Source organism: Mytilus trossulus, chromosome 12, assembly GCF_036588685.1.
Source record: "Mytilus trossulus isolate FHL-02 chromosome 12, PNRI_Mtr1.1.1.hap1, whole genome shotgun sequence".
NCBI classification, from domain to species: Eukaryota; Metazoa; Mollusca; class Bivalvia; order Mytilida; family Mytilidae; genus Mytilus; species Mytilus trossulus.
In genome coordinates, this window is record NC_086384.1 from 39850707 (window position 1) to 39863942 (window position 13236).

The following is a 13236-nucleotide window of genomic DNA, read 5'->3' on the forward strand; positions in this document are numbered from 1 at the left end:
ACTATGCTTACAAGTGAAAGCGTTCAAGAGTACGTATGTAGAACTGAGATAAATGTTCGTTAATCGTTCCCTGGTGTGGACGAATATTTATTAGTGAAGCTGATTACTGAGTATGCTGTATATGGATACCCTGATGGTGACATTGGATATAGAGATCTGACTAAAGAACCGTCAACAGTTAGTGAGCTTATCAAAGAAACATTGTGGCAGTAACATTGTAGACGATCTTTAAAGTCCGTAGAAAAATCGCGTTGCACTGAAGACAGTAACTTTGAGCAACATTTTGAAATAGGTAATAAGCGTAATATGAATTTCACAGAGAATGATGTTCGGAGGAATAAAGTTTCTGAAAATACTGACGTTGATATGCAAAATGACATTAGTTTATATGCTAGTAACCAGAAATTGGAAAAAGACAATTATACTGTTGGTAAATTAAATGTACCTAATAATTTCGTTTATCCGAGTGAACAGTATGTTTATTACGTCGGTGAATCATATGAATTGAAACATGAGGAACTTTGTGACGTTATTGGAGCAACTGAGGTTGAAGTTGCGAAAGTTTTGGACGGAGAGATAGCTATCTTGGAGCTTCCGTGCGTTGAAAAGCAGACAATGGTTACCGGTGGAACAGATGTTGTTAGCGTTAGAAAGGTAGAATTGAAATATGAGGAACTTAATGAAATTGTTGAGGCAACTGAGGCAGCAGTTGCAAAAGTTTTTAAGTTTGGAAGTCCGAACGTTGAACAAAAGACCCTTGGTGAGGTAGAAGTAGTTAGCGTTCGAAAATTGACACACTTTGAGCAAAGTGACGTACAGTTTGATACTTCTAAAAACAATGATGAAAACAATTATGACAAACCTAGAGTTTCAACCGATACTGGATTATCGAGACCAGTATACGGAAAGAACTTCACACATAAAGAACTCATACGCGGAAATGTGTTGACCCAATTCAGAAATAGTAACGTCTATGAGAACAGTTATGCACGTGATGTATGCATCTTTGGATCGTCAATGTTACCTGAGATGAACTGGAAAACAAGAAAACGCAATTCGTCTTGATTAACTTTTATTTCGAGGACGAACTATTCTTGAAAAGAGGGAGTAGTGTTGTGATTGTGAGTTTGTCTTCGTGTCCGTAATGTCGCAAAACAGAGTTAACGTTGTTTCCCGTATTTTTGACGTTGTGTGATAGTGACGTGAGGGAGAGAGATGTGTTGCCGGATGGACAAGATGGCTGAATGTTTGTACTATCGGAGTGTATGCCGTGTATTTTGTATTTTATGTAACGTCTGTATAGTACAAGTCATACATGTAATGTGAATAAATCATCAGGACTGAATTATGAACGCTCGGAATTTTACGTTTACAACAACCGGTTTACTACTGTTGCCTTTATTTATATAGTTATTTGTATATTTATTTAACAAGTATTGCACGCACAAAAGTAAGTTTTTGTCAATAATCATAAAGTGTTTTTTAAGTTCCATCAGTTCATATAGCGATTAAAATGAAAATATGTGTCTATGAGGAGTTATATGTATGTATGTACTGGTAGATCCCTCCGATATCCGAAGAACCCCTCGAGAGCTGCGAGGTTACAGTGGAATCCATGATCGGAATTAATGGAGATTTTTCACTAGCGTTTTTACAATGTTTATTAATTTCAAGGACAATCCCCACCTATCAACAAGGAGTGTTAGGATATCGAGCAGGCTGTTATTATGGTGGAGGTAACCGAAGTACTCGCAGAAAACCCGGCGGGAACAGACAAACCGAAGAGATGTCAGTAGATTAATCTCCAGGTCAAAGTCGGGAACAACTTATCCAACCGAGGCCCCATGCAATAGTTACCATGCTAGTTTAAACTCCGGTCTGGGTACCAGAGATATGTGTGAGAGGGTTAAAATTACCCTTTCGATGTACCGACAATTTTAGCATCCCGATAGAGGATCGTACTCGGGACCGTCAGCACTATAGCTATCGGTCTTAACCACTAGACCACGAACGCACATCTATATAATCCTTAAAATATCTATACTGTACATGTATATATTAGAAAAACAATAACAAATATTTATTGTAGAATCAAACGTTTGAAGGTCGAAGTTTGGTAAAAATATATGTTGGTAAAAATTAATAAAATAGATACTTATAAACAAAACTTACAAATTTACAACTGTTTTTCATTCAGTCCCTTCAATTATTCAAAATTGTCGACGTGTATATATTTATATATAATATAAGTACGTCTGAGTCATATATATATATATTATCAACTTTGGTTCATTTTCTGTTTGCATGTGCAAACTTGCTGAGGACGTTTTTTTTTAAAGCTTTTGTTATACGATAAATTGTTTTTGAAATTTCGAATTGATCAAGATCTTTAAAGTTCAATATTATTTGCACCATTGAGTTTTCATGGTTAGAATCTAATAATAAAATTACAATCAAATCAAATGTACTCGGATTATTTACATTTTGGAAGAAAAAAAAACGGTGATTGTTTGATAAAAAAGTTAGTACATTTGGACTTTGTGTTCAAATAGGCTTGTGTTAAATGGAGATTGTCAATCGCTATAATGATATAAATTAAAGTTGATGTTTTTACACTTTATAATATATATTTTGTGTACAAGATGTACGTTTGTACAAATTATAATTTGTACAAAATTTTTCTACAAACTATAAGATTTTTCACACATGACGTCTTTCACCCAGGTGATACAGGTTTATCATTTCAATTTTATATCACAGACACTCGTCTCAGAATTCCCCCCCCCCTATATACCTTTATATAACAAAAGGTACTCGCAATTTAGAAAAAATGTCAGAAGGTGACGAAATTTGGTTATATGCCGATTTCTCGGCTGTCCACCCCACTAAAAATTGCTATGTCGTAAATCTTAATTGATTTATCTTCACAATAAGGTTTAACACGCCCACTACTGTTGTCGGAACGGTCCTACCCAAGTATGTCAATCGTAATTACCTTCACAACATTGGCAATAAACGTCTCGCAGTAAATGATCAATAACAAGTTGCTTTCTTTAAAAAAAGAAATGCAATCGTAAACCCATATGCTTGTTTGGTCTTATATATATTAGATAATTGTTCAATAAAGATGTATTGTCTTATATTACTTTTTTTGTGCATAAGAATTAGAAACTGACATTGCCTGTTTACTTAATGTAATACCGGCTTCACACATCAACGTATAGATCCGACGTACGTTGACCGTGGTAAAAAAAATCACGCACGTTACCAATACGCTAGTAATTTTGATGCATTCAACCTGTCAATCATATCTGTATCGTGTGCACAACGAGCTTAACGCGTGTATTGGGTGTGCGTAAAGCGTACCTTAGCGTTTCTCCTAGTCTTTCTACATTCCCAACTGCAGGTCTGTCTATATGTGAATGTTTGTCAATAAGTCTGTCACATTCGCCCGTCTGTTTACATGTTTACCAGTCCGTCTATGTCCACTGGTTCGTCTACATGTTCACTAGCTTTCGGTAAGTGCGATTATTTCAGTGATTTAATTGTGTCTATTGTTTTTATGTAAGTGATTTTTGTGCACCATATCCATATTTTTAGGGACGCGAATTACAATTGATATTTTACAGTTTTTTCTTGCGATGTGTTGTCCTTAAGGTTTGGTTCATTCGGAGCCTGGGTTGGGTTTATGCGTAAATGGAGCTACGCCCCAGGGAGGGTTGGGTTTATGGCCGCCACATTGTTAATGTGCCAATGTCCATTCTAAAGCCAGGAACATGTAGTACAGTGGTTGTTGTTCATAATTCATGTCGGTCAAGTCTTTTCGTAAATTATTTTGTTAAACAATAAGGCTGTTTAGTTTTGTTTGATTTTTGTTTTTAAATCTTAATGGTGTTTTTTTTTTATTTCTGGAGGCCGCTCGGTGGCCTTTAAAGACTTACTACCACGTCATTGTAACTCTGGTTGGTACTTGTATCATTAGTGCTGGACCATGGTCGATCCTATGCACCTTTGAGGCAGGCGGGATATTTTTGTAGATCTTGTACAGCTCAAACTAATGGGAGTAGTTCCTGTACTTCTATGTCTAGTCCCATGAGAGGGTGTAATATCTTCTGTACCGGTAGGTTTTATGAAGTTTCACCCGTATCGGACTTCTTCTCCTGAATGAAAGCTTTAAGGCGGAGAGTATTTGTGTATGCAATGTGCCCTTAACGTGTCTCAAACTTATCTGTAGCGTTTTCAACGCTCGTGTAGCGTGTATATTATGTGCGTGCAGTTTACAGGTATACGCTTGACAAACGCTTGAGCTGAATGAAATTTTTTATGTTCCATTAAAATTTTCCTGAAGTAAAAGTGTTCACCAAGCGTATACCTAAATGCATTTCGACGTACTTCAAACTTATGGAACGCGGGTTTATAAACGCTTGTGTAGCGATCCTCTGGTGAGCAATTAAGTTACGCATACGATGATACGGACTTTGTTAATTTTCTTTTTTGACTGATTGTTTTACATTGTCATTTCGGGGCCTTTTATAGCCGACTATGCGGTACGTGCTTTGCCTGTTGTTGAAGGCCGTACGGTGACCCATAGTTTGTATTTCTGTGTTATTTCGGTTTCTTGTAGATAGTTGTCTCATTGACACAAAACCATATCTTCTTTTTTTTATATTCGATATCTTATCGCCGACCTGGTTAAATCTGCTCAAAATGCATGCATGATTATTTTTTAGGTTATCAGTCGTAATTAAAGTGGCACTTTTAATTCGTTGTTTTATTGCTTGAAGTATCATTTCTTACATCTGCATGGGCCAGTCAAATGTGTATTTTTTTTAAATAAATTTTAGATTTAGATTTCAGTCACGGTTATTTCCCCCCTTCATATTGAATATCTATACTTATCAGTCGCATTTAATGACGAAAAGGATTCAAAGGCTATTATGTGACCTCCTTCTTAAAAAAAAAGTAAATAATGTTACAATATTTAAACAAAGAAAATAACTTTAAATTTGCAATATAAATGAAAATAAATACGGACATAACTTTCATAATTAATTTTAATGTTATTTTCAATAAACGATTTTTTTTTTAAAAATCCTCATTTTTACACCTATTTGAGGCACGTATTTATAATTATATTTCCATTTCCTTGGTCTAGTATCCTAGATGTAAAATTTTAAAAAGTGCTAATACTTTTTTTTAAAGATTTTATTTTTAATTGTTCTCGTTCAAAATATTTTATTTTTTCATATTCAATATCTATTTAATTTTATTTTTTAATAAACATTTGTTTTTATTAAAGTTGCAATATTTAACCAAAAAAAAATAACTGTAATTTAATCATATGCAAGAAAGACTTCCCTTTAATTTCAGAATAAAAAAAAATAAATAGCTTGCTTTTTACAACATGTACATCTTCACTTAACGTAAAATCGAAAATGAAATGCTACTAAAACTCAAAACATGGAGGGAAACAAAATAGTGCATTTTTTTCTGAATTTTTTTCTGAACTCAATTTTTTCTGTTTGATTATAGGTTTATGCTGAATTGAAACATATACATAGACTTTAAAAAGAATCTTGCATCTTTTGGGGATATCAATCCAGGAAAGTGGAAGGATATCATGTTTACTGGAAGGGGTGCGGCCTAGTAAAAATAGCAAACAGAAAGTAGAAAAAAATGTTTGGCTTCAGGATTGCGTAACTTTTTATTCTTTGTGGCAACACCCTCTTTTTTTCCGATTAAATCACAATTTCACATTAGTACATACATGATATGAACATGAAATTTTTTTTCTATGTAGCATTTTTTTTTTCCAAAGATCAACTGTTTAGCATGTAATTTAGTATGGCGTTCATTATCACTGAACTAGTATATATTTGTTTAGGGGCCAGCTGAAGGACGCCTCCGGGTGCGGGAATTTTTCGCTACATTGAAGACCTGTTGGTGACCTTCTGCTGTTGTGTTTTTTTATTTTGGTCGGGTTGTTGTCTCTTTGACACATTCCCCATTTCCATTCTCAATTTTAAGCCTATGGGGCAGTCAATTACAAGACTGCAACCTTAAGATTTTATTTCTAATTATTCTCGTTCAGAATATAAAGCGCATTGTTTACACGAAATCTCATGACATCTAATATCTAAACACAGCTGGTTACATCGTTTGACTAATGAAAATACTACGCATGTAGGTTAATATTATCAGCTTGTAATCGTGTGCAAGAAAATATTATATCATAATAAATTTCAGATCATACGTAAAATATCTCTATAGCAACTTAAGATACTAATGCATATTCAACAGATTAGAAAGCTATTGCGCATGCATTTGAAAGGTGGTCATAGCTATTGCGCATGTATTTGAAAGGTGGTCATAGAAAGAACAGAAGTGGTCCGAATAACATCCGATGTTCCGAAAGACTACATCACTCGTCCAATATATACTGCGTAAACCCTCAGGGGTTTACGCAATAAAAATGTTTCAGAAAAAAAAACTATTATTTTTTGTTTAGATAGAACTTATCCTCCAGTTAGTATAATTGTTAAAGATACCTCGAAAAAAATTAACTCACAAGTGTTATTTGTGGTATGTCTAATAAGTTACGTATTTCCTTTTTTAGAAAAAACATTTTCCCATAACGTCAATGTCATTCAGACTCTCTCTTGACTTAACGTATGAAAATGAAACAAGATTAGATAACTCTGATAATCATTTATACTTTCCCATGAAATTTACCAATTGGAAAGCGAGATATATAAGGAGACGTAACGTGTTGCCTATTCTTCAGCGGTTGGCAAAATTATTACGATTGACACACTTTAGTAGGATTGCTTCGTATGATTCCGACAACAAATGAAGGCATATTATACACAATTGTAAAGATAAATCAATTCAGATTTACGATATAACAAATTTTAGTTGGGTTAAAAGTCGAGAAAGCGGCATATAACAGAATTTCGTCACCGACTGACATTTTTTAAAATGCAAGTTAAGTAATTATAGTATAACTAATCGCCGTATTTGAATATCAAAAATAAGACAACGCGTGACCGAACGACACATGGATTAAACGAGTGCGCAGCACGAGTTTAATCCATAGAGGCGTTTGGTCACAAGTTGTTATATTTTTTTATATTCAAATACGGCAATTAGTTATACTTTTTATTACATTGGCTAATGTTGTTTTTTTTAAATGAAATTAATGAGAAAATGTAAGGAACTATATTATTTTCCTACGCATTCACAATTTGTTTAAATGCGACGTTTTCGACGTCTTGACAACGCCCAAACTCCGAAACAGCTGTTACGCGTCCTCTTTACTACGCTACTTTGACTTTATCTTTGATAGTTTAGCGAAGCAACGTCACCACTGTTTCGGAGTTTGGACAACGCCTATTGTTGTATGACGTCAGAGAGTGAAATAACCACGTTTATGTCACATGTGAAATTATTGGTTTTTATTCAACTGGGAAATCAATATAATTCATTGCAACCAATGTAATAACTTGTGTTATATGAAGGTATATAGGGAAAAAAATTCTGAGACGAGTGCCTGTGTTTTATATACTTCAACAAAACATTTAGTGCTTTTCTCCTTGAGGACACATAAATGGTTTAAAGTCTAATTTTATTTTCTCCTTATACCAAATTTATATCCATTAACTGTTTGCTTGTGTTCTTATAATGACGTCGATATTAGTGCTCAGCGTTAGACTGTATCATATAGTTGTGAAAATATGACAGGAATATGCAAAACAAAAGACTGTGCTTGCATCACCAATTGGTGCTAAATGATTCATAAACACTGATAACTTGACCAAAACATTACAAGTTGTAATGTTGTACAAATTATAATGTGTACAACATTACAACTTGTACACACACATACATTAAGCGTCTTTGAAAAATAACTTATAATAGTTTGTTCTAATGGTGTACTGTTCAGGTAAGGGAAGGGTTGGTACTTTCAAACATGTTAAACCCCGCCATATCCCATCTGTAGGTGCCTGTCCTAAGTCAGGAACCAGGAACCTGTACTTCAGAGATTATTATTTGTTGTTGTGTTACATATTAGATTATCCGTCATATCTAAGTCGTACTGTGACCTATAGTTGTTGATTTCAGTGTTATTTGATCTTTTCAGGAGAATTGTCTAAATGGCAATCATACATCACCTTTCTCTTTTTTTGATAATTAATTGTCTTTGAGTGTTTCTGTTGCATGTGACAAAATTAAACCAACTGGCTGCTAAAAGCGTAATATTATTTCACTATTTCACTTTCATTAATTATGGGAAAATATTTTGTTTTTTTTCTCGTTGCTAACGCTTTCCACAACAAACATGTTAAACATATTTTCCTAAAGGCGAAAATGACAATTATATTTGAAAAATATATAACATTTGATTTTCAATATACTTTGAGTATTGCTATAAAATAAGGTTTGTGTGGCTAAAATTTGTTATCACTATATTAATACATTTTTCTTTTGTCTTTCAGTATGAAAATTTATCATTTAAAAATTTTCTTCAAGGGGATTGAAGCTAGGCAGGCGGATCGGTATGCTCTTCGATAGAATACTTTGTTATCAGTCTAGTAGAAAGCGAACACGACAACATACAGAGTCTTCGTAACATCAGTGTGTTTGAAACTAAAATCAGCTGATTAAAACTTTTTTCAATTGGAATTAAAACTATACTACAGATATGTAAAATTGACAAATGTACATAGAAGAGATTATTGAGAAGGGGTGTGTAAAAAGAGACAACTCCACCAAAAATTTGATTAATCTTGACATTCATCGATGTATTTATACGAAAAAATGTGTATGAAGCTCCTAAAAAAATGTGCTTCGGTAAACGCTTTAATACCCAATAAAATTACAAACAGAACCATTTAATTATTGATAATGGAAACAAACTTGTGCAGTATCCTTTTAACTCAACTTGAAATTGTCTCCGTAACATTAGACTGAGTGTGTTTGAAACTAAAATGTGCTAATAAAGGTGTATTTCCATTTAAATTTAATCAATAATACATATGTGAAAAATTGACAAATTTACAGAGAAGAGATACCGGAAAAGGAGGGTGTGTAAAGAGACAATAACTGCATAAAAAAACCCTCCAGAAAACAGCACATCAATCGGTCTTAAATGCCGCGGAAAATCCAGCACACGGACGCGGGTTTCATCTGGCCAATAAACAATACTGAATTCTAGTAAGCGAGATGGATACCACAGTAAACTACGAAATATACAAACAAACCATTTAAGAAGCACATACGACTAACTTTACTTAGGATTCATGACTATATGTATAAATACACAACGTATGTCCCCATAAACTTTACATTTTCTCTGTGTGATCAACAGGTCGTGTAGGTAGAAAAATCTGACATGAACAGCAATGTTGTGCATGTAAATATCTATCTACGTCATACAAACAAATCATCAGCAGGACAACAACAGCGATGACGAATAAGATAATAACATTTATAATGATAATGCTCGAAACAATGATCTCGATTTTTACTGTGCTAGTTCAAAAGTAGCAGTGGACATACAGACATGTCGCCTTATACGACTCCGACTTCTGTTTTTAGAGGAAACGTCTTTGTTCTTACTTCTAAATGATACTTATTTAGTGAAAAGGCAGTAAATTAGAATCTGGAGGTTTTTGATTTTATCTGCCCAGTGTTTGAACCCATGCCTCCTGCTCTCGAGGCTATTGCATGCACGCTACGCTATATATGTTGGCAAAGTTTGAAGACACCACCATCAGACCAGATAGGCAGTTAATAGTTTCAAATCTCCGTTTTTACTCTTTTAACCTATTAGATGTATAGAAATGATTTGCAAATATTTGATTGAGCATTGAAATGTTAGAAAAATATAAAAAGGGTTAGAGAAAAATAAAACAGTACTAGCATAATATTCATTGTTATATTTTTAAATCAAATTTTACTGTACAGTTAAGTTTTTACTTACGATTGTTTGCCTTCACAACATTAACGTATTATTTTGATGTTCGATTTTGTTGCAGATTACCGTTTTGTTTCTAATAGATTAGAAAATATAATACATAGGCAGCAAGGGTTTATGTATTGTTCAAACAAAATGCAACACCATTCTATCTCAAAGTTAATTCTGTAAACATTTATACTAGAAGAATGAGCGAAAATAAAAGATAAGGACAAAATCAATTCACCAGAACTATGATTCAAAGCTCTTTTGAAGGACAATCTATTTTAAAGCGTTAAAGTAAACTTGGAAATCTGACTCGCTTTTTAAAAGGATATTTGAAATTGTGAAAGAATACTTTTGCTATATATTCCGGAAAAAGAAAAAAGGTCGATGTTATCATAGATGTTATGATTTGTATTTCAAACATATTATCCGTAGAATTCACACTCTAGCTTTTCTTGAGTTTATTCTTGAGCTACTCTGTGTGACTTCCTCTATATACTACTTATTCAAGTTTTTTTTTTTTTACAATAAACGTGTTTCCATTCAACAAAGTTCCTTATATTTTAAAAATAAAGTACTACTATTGAATTATTATCTTCCCATTCTCTAATTTGCCGATAACTTTTCAGTATGAATTGACCTTAACCACGAGACATCTCGTTCTCAAGAATATCGGAAACCTCAAGTTCAAGAGAAAATGCTATGAAAGAATATGTAAACAGACATGAGTAGGAATATGGCAGTTGTAATCAAACAGTTCGTTTCTATATATATGTTGCCGTTTGTTTTTGTTGCACTTCAGTGTTCCTGTTGTTCCTTAACGTTTATTATCGACTCCTAGGAGTCGATATTAAGAATTGAACGATGGACAGTTAGTGCGTGAATTTTTCTTGCTATCTGATTTGAAGATATTACGATACGTGAATTATCAAAGTTTATTGATTGGTTAGGACAATTCAAACCTAGTAAATGTCCTTCAATCCCGTAGAGTATCGGATTTGTCCTCTCTATTTTAGCAATTAGATTTTGCCTTGTCATTAATCATTCATACACAGGTAACTTTTATCTATAAATAGTCGAATCTTCTGGAGTGTCGGAAACAACAACGTTAAACAATATATACTACTTCATAACGTGTAACCTCACGTGTGAGGTAAAAAAAAATTGATTGATGCAAGTGGCAATTCTAGTAAATGAATTAATCTACAAAGCCAGAGCACTTTCCATTTTCAACTAAGAGTCGACTATAGCCCTTTTTGAAAGACTAATGCTTGTTTTCCTCTTATTTTGTATAAGTTTGCATCATCAGAGATCCTATTAAGATATTAAAACATTAAAAATGTGACAAAAGAGGTATAATAGTTTTGAACATTTTGCCAAAAATTGAGGTAGAAACAAGATTTTACTCTTTGACTTGGCAACTTTCTTTAAATCAGTTTTTGTCGCGTTACAGTGTCAACTGCTAACCTTCATAAAAAATTCATTACTCAACCAATTTTCAAAACTAAAAGATCATATTACTCGTGTTAGCTAGCAGAACACAAAAAAAGTTAAAAGGGAGAATTCGAAAAAAAATATTTACTATTAATTAATGCAGCAATACAGAGTTATGAGGTTAGTTTTCCATTTTGGTCCCGGTGGATTTTTCAAAAAGTAAAGTTATTGTGTAATAAAATTCATTTTTTGACAGCTGAGTACTAATTTAGCCTTCAAACATGGTTTATAAGAGCATCAAGATTATTTTTTTACATGTTTTATGGGCCATTTTCTGTTTGACAATCCGTATTTTCATAGCTAGACAGGCCATCGGTCCACAAATTAATGTAATTAAATGTTAAAAAAACTTTTTTTCTACACGAAATGTTTTCACGCAATTTTACAAAAAGAAGAGATGAGAGACATATGATTTTCATTGGATCTACTGAATAATATATGTACACAGTTTCAGAAAAAGTATTACTTCGATTGAAATTCTACTTTTAGCCAAATTTTGGGGAAAATATATATGTGACATCTTCCCCCCCCCCTTTTTTTCATATATTTCATAACAAAAAAAGCAGATTGTTGCCATGGATACACAAAAAGGAAATTATATTTTACCATTTTATATACTGAAAACAAAATCTATGGAAGATTCTGATTACATAAATATGCACAGTGCATATGCACCGTGATATGCACATGCATAAATGACACAAACAGTAAGCTTAATATTGATCAATATTGCCAGAAAGCAATGCAAAGGGGATGGTTAAATTTAAGAGGGCAAATTTTGTTTTTCTTTCCCTAACTGTTTATTGCTACCCAGGGGCGGATCCAGGATTTCCAGTTAGGGGGGGGGGGGGGGCGCAAAGTTCGAAAAATTTTTGGAGTTTCATTTTAGGTAAAACTATTGAAATATTCTTCTAAAGGGGTGAAATGTAGATATCTCGAACTATTGTGTGGTAAAAATAGCGAGAAATTAAAGTTTCAAGCTGAAACCGCCTTAATCCACACCTGACAACAATCTACAGATAATCGGGCGGACAGACGGACGCAAAGCGAGACGAGACAGAACACAAGGAAACACGTTTATTGAAGACCTGACCAATATATTTTTCAAACGAAAATTTCTACTTTTACCAGCGATTTTTAATTGTCCTTTCATACTTTCGTTTTTTTTTTAACTTTTTTTTATTTTCGGAGGTCGTGCCAGACTTCACTGTGTTCGCCACAAACAACTAAAATCAGAATGAGATGCATTTAACCAGTTATATTTATTTTCTTGCAAGTTGGGATCCCAAGAATACAGTAATACGATACAGAATTCTGCTAAATATTTAGGTTGCAAGTGAGAAATAAATAATAAAGACAAAGAGAAACAAATTAATAAACTAACCTTTAGCTAGGAACAGTATTTCTATCTTTCATTACGGATATTATAAAAGAATCTCACTGTTTTCTTGACCGTGTGACTGTCATGATGAAATTGTGAAAGTGAGTAAGGGATGTTTTGGAACTTCGATTATCTAACAAATTGATTATAAAAACCGCATATATACAATATAACATTTGTTTTTACTTTAACTGCTAAAAACCTATTATATTTGTCATCAAACGCAGCTCCACGTTTGACACCTTCCTTTGAAATTATCTTTAGAACTTTAATAAAGCGTAGGTCAGTTGGTTAGTAATCACGTTGATTCTGTTAAACTGACTGTTATATATCATACTTTGAATGTTAAAAAGATTGAATGGTCTATTCTGATACTTAAATATGTTGAAGACAACCCATG